Here is a 12,062-nt window from a genome sequence, read left to right as displayed (position 1 = left end):
CCCGTCTCCATGAAATCTCCGGATGGTGATTAGCCAGCCAGGGAATTCCCAGCACCACTGGAAACGCGGGTGAATCAATAAGGAAGAGACTAATCCGCTCCTTATGATCCCCCTGCGTTACCATGTCCAGTGGAACCGTGGCCTCCCTGACCAGCCCTGAACCTAATGGTCGGCTATCTAAGGAGTGCCTCTCCGACCACACATGGTGCAGGAGGAGCCTCCTGACAGTATGACCATCTTAAAACAATTCCATATTTTAGCCTTTCCCTTTGTCCTTACCGTCACGCCTGCTCGTGCCCTTCCCCCCCTGGAGCTCGAGGGCGCCAGGCTGCCCTGCATTACTCACTCCAGTGACCATCATTACGCACCCTTGCCTTCCCTCGTTACGCACATCAACGATTCATTGGATTTACCTGGACTCAATCACCTGTTTTATTACCTCCCCTATATCTGTCTGTTCCCCCTTTCCGTTCCCCGCTTCAGCATTAATTGTCTTACGTCTGTGTATTACCTGGTTCTGACGCTGTTCCTGTCCTGTTCCATGTCTGTTCCAATTAAATGTTGACTACCCGTACCTGCTTCTCTACTCCAGCGTTGGTCCTTACACTTACTTTCATTTCATCCTTTCCTTTCTTTCATCGATCATTATTCGAAAGGCCTGTTTAAAATTGATTAACCACACATTTCCACTCGTAATCAGCTGTCATATGAAGTAGCATATTGCCTGTGTTGTAGCGACTCTTCTCTCCTTACAGTGCTTTTCATTATCATTCACACACAGACACCATTACTCACACTCGGATGAGTGAGCTGTCACACCATAGACTTAAGATGTCCTCTCCTTTATTTGCATTGATAAGCTTCAGTATCCTACACTGGCTACCTGTATTGTATGTTCAGGCCTGACGAACGTCTTTAGCCCACTGACAGCACATTATGACAGACACTAAATAACACATTCCCAAGTATTATAGGCCTTAAGGACGATGAATAAGGAATACTAATCATTTAGCTGATTATAGTGAGGGGTGTGTTTTAAACACGTCCAGGGCCTGACTTCTCCCTGCTGTGACCCCAATTGCATACGGAAGAGAAAAGTGTGAGTTTGACATTCACACTCACTTATAATAAATAATACATTATTGCATATATGCCCTGCGCCACTTTAAATATACCCATTTATTAATGTAGTATAATTTCCTTCCATTATCTACTATTTGTATGGAAGACTGCAATTTCCAACTGAGAATGTGCTCCTGTGTTCTTTTCCGCTCCTTCCTCTCTCCCCACTTTCTTTTCTCTCCTCCTTTCTTATTCTCCCCAGCTCTGTTTCTCTCGCTGTCTCGCTCTCTCTCTCTCTCATTTGTTCTCCCTCACCTTCTACTTCTCTCTCTTTCTCCTCTTCCTCCTCTCTACCCCTCCCTTGCTCTTTGCACATTACTATTTATAAAGCCGACTGGTTCGGCCTGCATCATGCCCTCTAGAATCTGGAGTTCCAGTTTACTGCCATAAGCACACTGTAGATCTGAATACATACATATTTGAAGCAGTGCAATCAGAATTGTATCTCTCCAAATAAAAAGAGGAGATGGTGTGCAAAGAATTAGAATATGGAAGCTAATTGAATAGAATATGGAATGTGAGATGTTGTCAATCCAACACAATCACATCCAGATAACGATGCTTAGTTTAACTGATGTTTGAATAATGCACTGACACACACACACAAATAGACGTCGTGTATAATAAAAATATTTCCGTATCCACGGAGAAAAGCCAAGCCTGCAGTTTTCCCAGGGGAATGATTCTCTCCTGTGGCTAATGATAACACACAGCCTTGGAAATCATGTTTAAAACACCAGAATTAAATGACTGTCTGCCATCCTATTGAAATTGCCATCCTGTTTGCCCATGTGCACTGCTCATAGAAAAAGTTGTTCGATTTGATTTACCCTGGTGGCAGCAGTCATCTGCCAGGTTTAGCACACAGACAGACAGAAATGCAGGGGTGGTCAAAAAGGTCCCTCTGTTGAGTGAAAATAAATCATCTGTTTTGCACATCACAGGGGCTTAAGCTGTACATTTGTAAGGCGGTTTTGCAGAGATAGCGTTGTGTGTGTGTGTGTGTGTGTGCGCGAGCACGCGCATGTATACATGCCTGTGTGTATGCTTGTTTTGTGTGCATACAGGAGAGCTGCTGACAGGTGAGAGCTAGGAAGGCATTTTTAATCACCACTAACCCCCCCAGTCCCTGCTGACAGCGTCAGAGAGGACCTGACTCGCCCCCTCTCTCTGATCAGTCTCATCAGCTGTCTGCTTAGCCCTCGATTTATCTCTTAATTATTTATTTACAGAGCCTTTGTACACATGCATTCCCCAGGGAGAACCTCCTTTGAGCATTGAAGGCCTTGCTAAAGTACCTTAGCGCAGGAACTTTTCCCTCTTTCTTTCAGTTTTTTGATGTGTACTCAGCAGCATGCTGGCTCAGAGTTTCACTTTGACATAACTTTTTTCACTTTGACAGAGCTTTTTTTTAAAGTGATGAAAACGACTGATTCAGGGCAGTGTTTGGTGTTGGCCTGATTGATTTCTCATTGGTGCTCAAAACAGTTGAGCTGATATAACGAATAGTCCTAATGAGAGGCCAATTAGATAGGAAATATGACAGCTCATTGTGTTGTGCTAGTATTGATCAAATAAATACTGGCAATGGACTTGACTTTCTCTTTCACATTGTATTTCTCTTTAAAAGCACTATAATCCGAGATCAAAAGCCTGATTCACTCTCTGATGAATTTTCTCTTTAATCCTCCTCCAATGAAACAAACATCTTTGGTCTAAACATTAGCCATGAAGCAATTACCGCGCTAACTTTTTACACGGCACAGTTTCCACACCACTTAACAACCAAGCGGGGCTATGTGACACCACCTCGGGGTGAGGAAATCTGAGCTTTGCCCTGACTCACCCACACTACGGGGGTAAACGAGTAACAGAGGTGGTTTGAGGTCATGACCACCCCCTCTCCTAGGACCAGAGAGGAGCTGACCCCCCCCCCCCTCTCCACACACACACACACACACACACACACACACACACACACACACCAAGAGAGCTGACAGAGAAATACTACCCAACACAAACCCCATTGGCACAGAGGGACTCAACGTAGCATCCTTTTCCTAGGCGGCTACATGGAGGGAAAAAAGACCACCTCCCAGACACTACAGATAAGACAAGTATGACAGCACTGCATTGTGCCAAATAATGTAGGATGTAAATTCTCTTTGAGACTGTAAACATGAAGCCATGTCTTTGAAATTGATGTGTGTCAAGCATAACACACCATGAATAGGCTATTGCGGGAACCCTGCTATGGTCCGTGACCTGGGTATTCATTTCTCACCCATCTAAAACAGAGTCGTTTTCAATGGCTCAGGTTGTGTCTTTGATATGTGGACACACTCAAGGTACAGTGAAACAATGAGTTCCCCACATGGATCTGTATGTGAACAGACAGACTTGATCCATCTGGATCTATCTTAGGACTCCCACCCAAAGGCCAACGGTGGAAGCAATAACCAGGTCAACTCACTTGTTGCTCTGGATGAAGACACAGCAACCTTCACACACTCTCCCCATTGATTTAAAGGCCCACCCATCAATGTGATAGAGATACAGGAGCTGGGGGTGCCATACTTCAGATCCCACATGAATAAGTCAATGTAATGATGTGAAAACGGCTGTGTGCACGGGTTAGGGCACCATAAGCCAGAGAAGAGCACTCAGATAGCACCAGTTAAATGCCCAGGGTTTTGCCTCCAAGTCTAGCTAATGGCTGTGGTGGGCTTCAGATGGATTCACCCAGTTACTGCAATGGATTTTCATGTAGGCTTTGGGATTAATTAAAGGTCCAATCAAATGAAGACCTGTAACGGTGACTTAAAGCAAACCTTTTCTAAATGAACAATCTACTGCTTTCAGTATTGTGTGGGTAAAACACACCGCCTGGACCAGAAAATGTGTAATTTTCATTTGAATTAAAAATAATATACAGTCTGAATCTTTAATAGTTAATAGTTGGATATACTGTGTAGAATGATTCAATTTAAATTCATATTTCACCTCAAAATACTAAATGACTATCCGGGGTGGCAAGTAGCCTAGTGGTTAGAGCATGGACTAGTAACTGAAAGGTTGCAAGATCGAATCCCTGAGCTCACAAGGTAAAAGATCTGTCCATCTGCCCCTGAACAAGGCAGTTAACCCACTGTTCCTAGGCTGTCATTTAAAATAAGAACTTGTTCTTAACTAACTTGCCTAATGAAATGAAGGTAAAAAAAAAAATTTAAGTAGTGTTTTGCTAAAATATTATGCGATCGTAATGGCTTACACTTCACCTGAAAGCAAAGCTGCACGACTGACAATTTCTCTCCCTTAATGTTGTTTACAAAACGCCTAACAAGTGTTAAATGTGTATCACTAATCAGGTAAACAGGGAAACGGATGCATTGTGCATGGCGCTGTAATCCATCATAGAAATGCATCAGCGGGATTCTCTTACAATCTTATTACCTCCTTTCAACGTTTCCACACGACGGAGATGAAGACTGGCACTTCTGCTTGAAAGAAAAGGAGAGAGACTAAAAGAGGAAGATGCTATCATTTTTAAGCCTGAGTCCTGCATCAAACCCTGGCGTGTCTCTGATGTATGAATAATATGGTTGTAACAAACAGCCCGGCCAATTCATATTCATAACAATCTTAACTGGATATATAAGTACCTTTGGATTGAATGCATCTAAAATGATACTTTCCCCGATGATTCTCTCTTTCTCCCTTTCTGGCGAGGTGTCTGTTTCGTGCTGTCTCTGGGAGAAATTGTATTTAGACGTTTTACAGTGCAGGGAATAAGACCAGGAACGGGTGTGACAGTGTCAAGCTGGAGCAGATTTTCCTGGAGGAATCTTCAATTAATTTCTGATTCAATGGAATGTGGGTTATTCGTTGGCCTGATACACAGGTCAACGAATAACTACACTGAGCATCACAACAGATACATATAACCAGATTTTCTCACAACACCAGCCAGTTGCATGCTTGGGGAGGGAGCTTGCTACTAAAGGGTCACAACAAGACTATCCCATCACCCCACAATCCCCCGAATTCCCAACAGTTTACAACATCCCTTTTACATAATTCCCTGCTCTTCTCAGGGATAGATGGGGGTTGGAGGAAGGTTGTGTCCATTTCCATTTTGATCAGTTATATGACTGAAATATTAAAATCCTTTGTCACGGCTTCCGCCGAAGTCGGCTTCTCTCCTTGTTCGGGCGGCGTTCTGCGATCGACGTCACCGGCTTTATAGCCATCCCCACTCCATTTTTCATATATCCATTTGTCTTGTCTTGTTTCCATACACACCTGGTTTTCATTTCCCCAATCAATCTACTTGTATTTAACCCTCTGTTTCTCACCATGTTTTGTGTGTAATCGTTTCATGTTATTGTGTTGTTTTATTACGCTCTTTACTTTGCTTGTGTTCCGTGTTTTGAGCGCGTTTGATTTATGTAGTGCTCTCGTTTTGGAACTAAAATAAAAGTGTGCCTGTTTACATCACTCTACTTTCCTGCACCTGACTTCGCCTCTTATACACTCGATGACATCATTACAGTCCTCATAATGGGAGCCATTGGATCAAGTCACAGTTACGATAACTGAAAGTCTTATGAATGAATTAATCCAGGCTCTTTATATCAGGTGAAATGTCCCATGTCGGCCATATTGTGTAGCTGGCCAGGAGATCATGTGGTGGTGAGTGAGGGGACGGTGGGACAGTGTGGAGAACTGGGTGATGAATCTGTGCCCTGGATCCTGTGAGGTCACCCAGATGCCACAAAGAGCAATTAGGGTCCTTGTCCTCGAACCATCAGGGGCCGAGGGGTGTAGAGGAGGGGTATTTCATCTTCACATATGCCCCACTCCTCCTCATGGAGCCAACTGACCAGTCATCAGACACACTGACTGCCATTTAACATTGTGGTCAGGGAAAGGTCATAGACATACTGTTTGTGTCGCACTGTTTAGCTTTATCTTGGCCAGGTCGCAGTTGTAAATGAGAACTTGTTCTCAACTTGCCTACCTGGTTAAATAAAGGATGAAATAAAAAAAATAATTAAATGAGTGCAGACAATGTGTGTGTGTGTTTGTGTGTGGGGGTTTTGTAATATGTGTGTGTGTGTGTGTGTGTCTGCCACCAGATGAACCACAGAAGCTTCCCACGTCCACCAGGTGCCATTAATCACAACACTATCTGACCCTGGAAGACTGATGTCATCCTACAGAGCACAGCCTCGTCCTGGACACACTCAAGGTTTTAGAGATGGGTTAGCCAGGGAAGAGCCAGGGGTGAGGCGGGGGGGGGAGTTGCCGGGCCTATTAGACTTAGGTCTCTCAGGTCTACACATCAGTCTTGACCGTGTCTTTCATATGTCAACCTTGTCAGAGACGTCGTAAGAAGATTTGTGACACAGTCAAGGAATTGCACGGTGTGTGTGATATGAACAACTGTTTTAGACCAGATCCAAAGATTCAAACATTGAGCTTTGATTTGTATCATCTATAAAATTGTGTTTCAAGTCAACCTAGAGAGCACTTTGTCAAACAGTGGGAGGGACATTCAAAGAAGTGAAAAAGGGGGTTATTCAGACCCACTCTATCAAAGGAACAACTTGAATCACCCACCCACACACACACACACACACACACACACACACACACACAGCTCCTGAATTCGCTCCCACACCTGGCATGTGGCTGTAGGTCTCTGTAGCTTCAGCCTCCAGTATAAGCTCCATAATCATGTCCCTTAAACACAGAGAGAGCTCAGATCTCTCCCTCTGCCTTTAGCCTCTCTCTCTCTCGCTCTCTCTCTCTCTCTCTCTCATCCCCAAACCCCACCTGTCTCCCACTCTTTCTCTCTCCCCTCTCTATTGCTCTCTCCACTATTTTTCTCTTCTCTATCCCTCTTTTTCAGGGCTAAAGTTAGCCAAGCAAACCCTTCTCAACACAAAACCCCTGAGGGCAGAAGCATAGAAGTACAAAGACAAATATTAACTTTGAAAGTATATTAAAGTAGACCTTGCATCCTCTGGTTGTGTCAGGGTTAGGATTGGAGAAGTTTAAACAAATTCCTGTAGAGCACAATCAAAAGCACACAATTCACGTTGGCGGTGGAGTTCAGGGCTGGGGTGTTTTTTTCAAATAGCAGGTTAGAGGAATATAACAACAACAAATGTATAACCAGCATCCAGCGAGAAAATTAAGGCAAGCAAGCTTTACTTTGTGTCTCCCATGTATCTCTCTCTCCCATCTCCTCCATTTTCCATCTCTCTGTTATCCTGAACATAGCTGAGCTTTATTGTCTCTCTCTCCATCCCTGTTTTTCTCTCTGTCCCCAGTAGCCTCACAGTATCCACTCTTCGGGAACTAGCCGATCGATAGACAGCAACAGCCTTTCAATGAGCTCTCCCACACGCTACATGAGAAAGAGAACGCTGCTCAATAGGACCGATAACTCTCCCCCTCTTCTTTTTGAATCCTCTCCTCTTTTCTCCATTCACTCTTTCTAAATATATAATCTCCCGTTCCAATCTGTGCTGTTCTGCAGGGCCTGGTGCGGAGAGGGAAGGGTAAGAATGATAGGAGAGAGATGGAGGCGCTCATAGGTCACGGCTGTAGACTTGTTTGAAGCTCAATGGGGAGGGATGGTGAGTGGGCTTCACCACACCAAAGGCATTGTAAATTACCTCAGAGTAGAGCAGGGGATACAGCATGGAAATGGGGAGCAGTGGGAGAGGCAGACAGGCAGTGAGACACTGTGCCCTGTGGCTGTGCAGCCTGGCTGTAAAAACCCCTGAGAACGGCAATAGCTGTCAAATAAAGCAGGTAGTGGTCAATAACCTGGCCTTCCACAGGTCTCTGGAGCCTGACACTCACTCACTCACTGTCTGTCTGTCTGTCTGTCTGTCTGTCTGTCTGTCTGTCTGTCTGTCTGTTGTAAAGAGTGTCTCTTCTGTCTGCCTAAATCAAATCAAATCTTTATTTGTCACATACACATGGTTAGCAGATGTTAATGCGAGTGTAGCGAAATGCTTGTGCTTCTAGTTCCGACAATGCAGTAATAACCAACGGGTAATCTAACCTAACAACTCCACAACTACTACATGTAGTTAGCAAAGGGATAAAGGGATAAAGAATATGTACATAAAGATATATGAATGAGTGATGGTACAGAACGGCATAGGCAAGATGCAGTAGATGGTATCGAGTACAGTATATGCATATGAGATGTGTAATGTAGGGTATGTAAACATTAAAGTGGCATAGTTTAAAGTGGCTAGTGATACATGTATTACATAAAGATGGCAAGATGCAGGAGATGATATAGAGTACAGTATATACATATACATATGAGATGAGTAATGTAGGGTATGTAAACATTATATTAAGTGGCATTGTTTAAAAACCTGTTATGGCTGCAATCCCGATATTGGGATAAGTGTCATCAACAACCGCTGAATAGCATAGCATTACATACAATAAACATTACTATAAATGTTTATATTCATGAAATCACAAGTGCAATATAGGAAAACACAGTTTAGCCTTTTGTTAATCCACCTGTCGTGTCAGATTTTGAAATTATGCTTTACAGAGAAAGAAATCCAAGCGTTTGTGTAAGTTTATCGATCGCACGATAAACATTAAGTACACTTAGCATCAGGTAGCTAGGTCACAAAAATCAGAAAAGCAAATCAAATGAATCGTTTACCTTTGATGATCTTTGGATGTTTTCACTCACGAGACTCCCAGTTACACAACAAATGTTGCTTTTGTTCCATAAAGATTATTTTTAGATCCAAAATACCTCCGTTTGTTTGGCGCGTTATGTTCAGAAATACACAGGAAAGAGCGGTCACGACAACACAGACGAAAATTCCAAATAGTTTCCATAATGTCCACAGAAACATGTCAAACGTTTTTTTACAATCAATCCTCAGGTTGTTTTTCAAATATATAATCGATAACATATCAACCGCAAATGTCTTTCACAGTAGGAGAGGGAAAAGCAATACCTATCCAAATTCTGTTGCGCGAGCAAAACTCATGTGACCACTTGACGCGATGTTATCGTTCTGGCTCATTTTTCAAAATACAAGCCTGAAACTATGTCTGAAGACTGTTGACACATTGAGGAAGCGATAGGAACAGGAATCTGGTTCATATCCCTTTAAATGGAGCAAAGGGAGGCTATGTAACATGGAGTTTTCAAAATAGAAGCCACTTCCTGCTTTGATTTTCCTCAGGGTTTCACCTGCAATATCAGTTCTGTTATACTCACAGACAATATTTTGACAGTTTTGGAAACTTTAGAGTGTTTTCTATCCAATACTACTAATAATATGCATATATTAGCTACTGAGACTGAGGAACTGGCCGTTTACAATGGGCACCTTTTCATCCAAGCTACTCAATACTGCCCCTGCAGCCATAAAAAGTAAAGTGGCTAGTGATACACTTTTTACATCAATTTCCATTATTAAAGTGGCTGGAATTGAGTCAGTATGTTGGTAGCAGCCACTCAATGTTAGTGGTGGCTGTTTAACAGTCTGATGGCCTTGAGATAGTTGCTGCTTTTCAGTCTCTCGGTCCCTGCTTTGATACACCTGTACTGACCTCGCCTTCTGGATGATAGCGGGGTGAACAGGCAGTGGCTCGGGTGGTTATTGTCCTTGATGATCTTTATGGCCTTCCTGTGTCTATTGTGCTTTCTTCATCTGTATCACTCTCTCTTTGCAGGTGTATTTGTTTTGTGTGTGTGTCCTCAGAAAAAGTACATATCTAATGCTTAGTAGTTAGGTTTAGGGTTAAGGTAACAGTTAGAGTTAGGGATAGAGGATAGATTAAGGGTTAGAGTTAGGTTTAGGATTAGGATTAGGGGTTAAGGAAAATAGGATTTTGAATGGGAATCAATTGTTTGGTCCCTACAAGGATAGTAAAACAATCATATGTGTGTGTGTGTGTGTGTGTGTGTTGTGCGCGCAATGTGTGTTGTTGTTTTTTTGTCTGCTTCTAGCTGTAGTATAACTTGCCATATAAACAGTAGTAGTAGCTGGCAAGTGTCTTCACAGACATTTTCAATCTATCCTTGATCCAGGCTGTAATCCCAACATGTTTCAAGCTGACCTCTATTGTCCCTGTTCCCAAGAGCTCCAGGGTAACCTACCTAAAAGACTATCGCCCTGTAGCACTCACCTCTTTAATTATGAAGTACTTTGGAAGGCTGATCATGACACACATCAACACCATCGTCACAGACACCCTAGGCTAGATCCATTTCAATTCGCATACAGCCCCAATTTGCATACCGCCATCACAGATCCACAGATGACGCAATCTCAATTGCACTTCACACTGCCCTCTCCCACCGGGACAAGAGGGGAAATAATTATGTGAGAATGCTGTTCATAGACTACAGCTCAGCGTTCAACACCATAGTGCCCTCCAATCTCATCACCAAGCTCGGGACCTTGGGACTGAACCCCTCCCATCCACATTGACGGGGCTGTTGTGGAGCGGGTCAAGAGCTTCAAGTTCCTTGGTTCCACATCACTAAGGACCTAACATGGTCCACACACACCTGCACAGTTGTGAAGAGGGTACAGCAACGCCTCTTTTCCCTCAGGAGGCTGAAAAGATTTGTCATGGGCCCTCGGATCCTCAAAAGGTTCTACAGTTTTTCACTATTGAGAGCATTTTGACTGGCTGCATCACTGCAAATGCACCGCCCTTGACAGCAAATCACTACAGAGGGTGGTGCGGACAGCCCAGTACATCACTGGGGCTGAGCTCCCTGCCACCCAGGACATCTATATCAGGCAGAGTCAGAGGAAGACCTGAAAAATTACCCCAAGACTTCAGCCACCCAAGCCATAGATTGTTTACTCTGCTACCATCCAGCAAACAGTAGCGGAGCATTGGCTCTCGGACCAACAGGCTCCAAGACAGTTTATACCCCCAAGCCATAAGACTTCTAAATAGCCAGACTGCTAAATAGCCAGACTGCTAAATAGTCAATTAATGGTACCCGAAATATGTCACTGACCATACACACACACACATTCACTAGACTATATACAGTGCCTTGCGAAAGTATTCGGCCCCCTTGAACTTTGCGACCTTTTGCCACATTTCAGGCTTCAAACATAAAGATATAAAACTGTATTTTTTGTGTGAAGAATCAACAACAAGTGGGACACAATCATGAAGTGGAACGACATTTATTGGATATTTCAAACTTTTTTTAACAAATCAAAAACTGAAAAATTGGGCGTGCAAAATTATTCAGCCCCTTTACTTTTAGTGCAGCAAACTCTCTCCAGAAGTTCAATGAGGATCTCTGAATGATCCAATGTTGACCTAAATGACTAATGATTATAAATACAATCCACCTGTGTGTAATCAAGTCTCTGTATAAATGCACCTGCACTGTGATAGTCTTAGAGGTCCGTTAAAAGCGCAGAGAGCATCATGAAGAACAAGGAACACACCAGGCAGGTCCGAGATACTGTTGTGAAGAAGTTTAAAGCTGGATTTGGATACAAAAGATTTCCCAAGCTTTAAACATCCCAAGGAGCACTGCGCAAGCGATAATATTGAAATGGAAGGAGTATCAGACCACTGCAAATCTACCAAGACCTGGCCGTCCCTCTAAACTTTCAGCTCATACAGGGAGAAGACTGATCAGAGATGCAGCCAAGAGGCCCATAATCACTCTGGATGAACTGCAGAGATCTACAGCTGAGGTGGGAGACTCTGTCCATAGGACAACAATCAGTCATATATTGCACAAATCTGGCCTTTATGGAAGAGTGGCAAGAAGAAAGCCATTTCTTAAAGATATCCATAAAAAGTGTTGTTTAAAGTTTGCCACAAGCCACCTGGGAGACACACCAAACATGTGGAAGAAGGTGCTCTGGTCAGATGAAACCAAAATTGAA

Source organism: Oncorhynchus mykiss, chromosome 16 (assembly GCF_013265735.2).
Source record: "Oncorhynchus mykiss isolate Arlee chromosome 16, USDA_OmykA_1.1, whole genome shotgun sequence".
NCBI classification, from domain to species: Eukaryota; Metazoa; Chordata; class Actinopteri; order Salmoniformes; family Salmonidae; genus Oncorhynchus; species Oncorhynchus mykiss.
The sequence above is the reverse complement of the archived record's forward strand: the minus strand, read 5'-3'. Positions refer to the sequence as shown.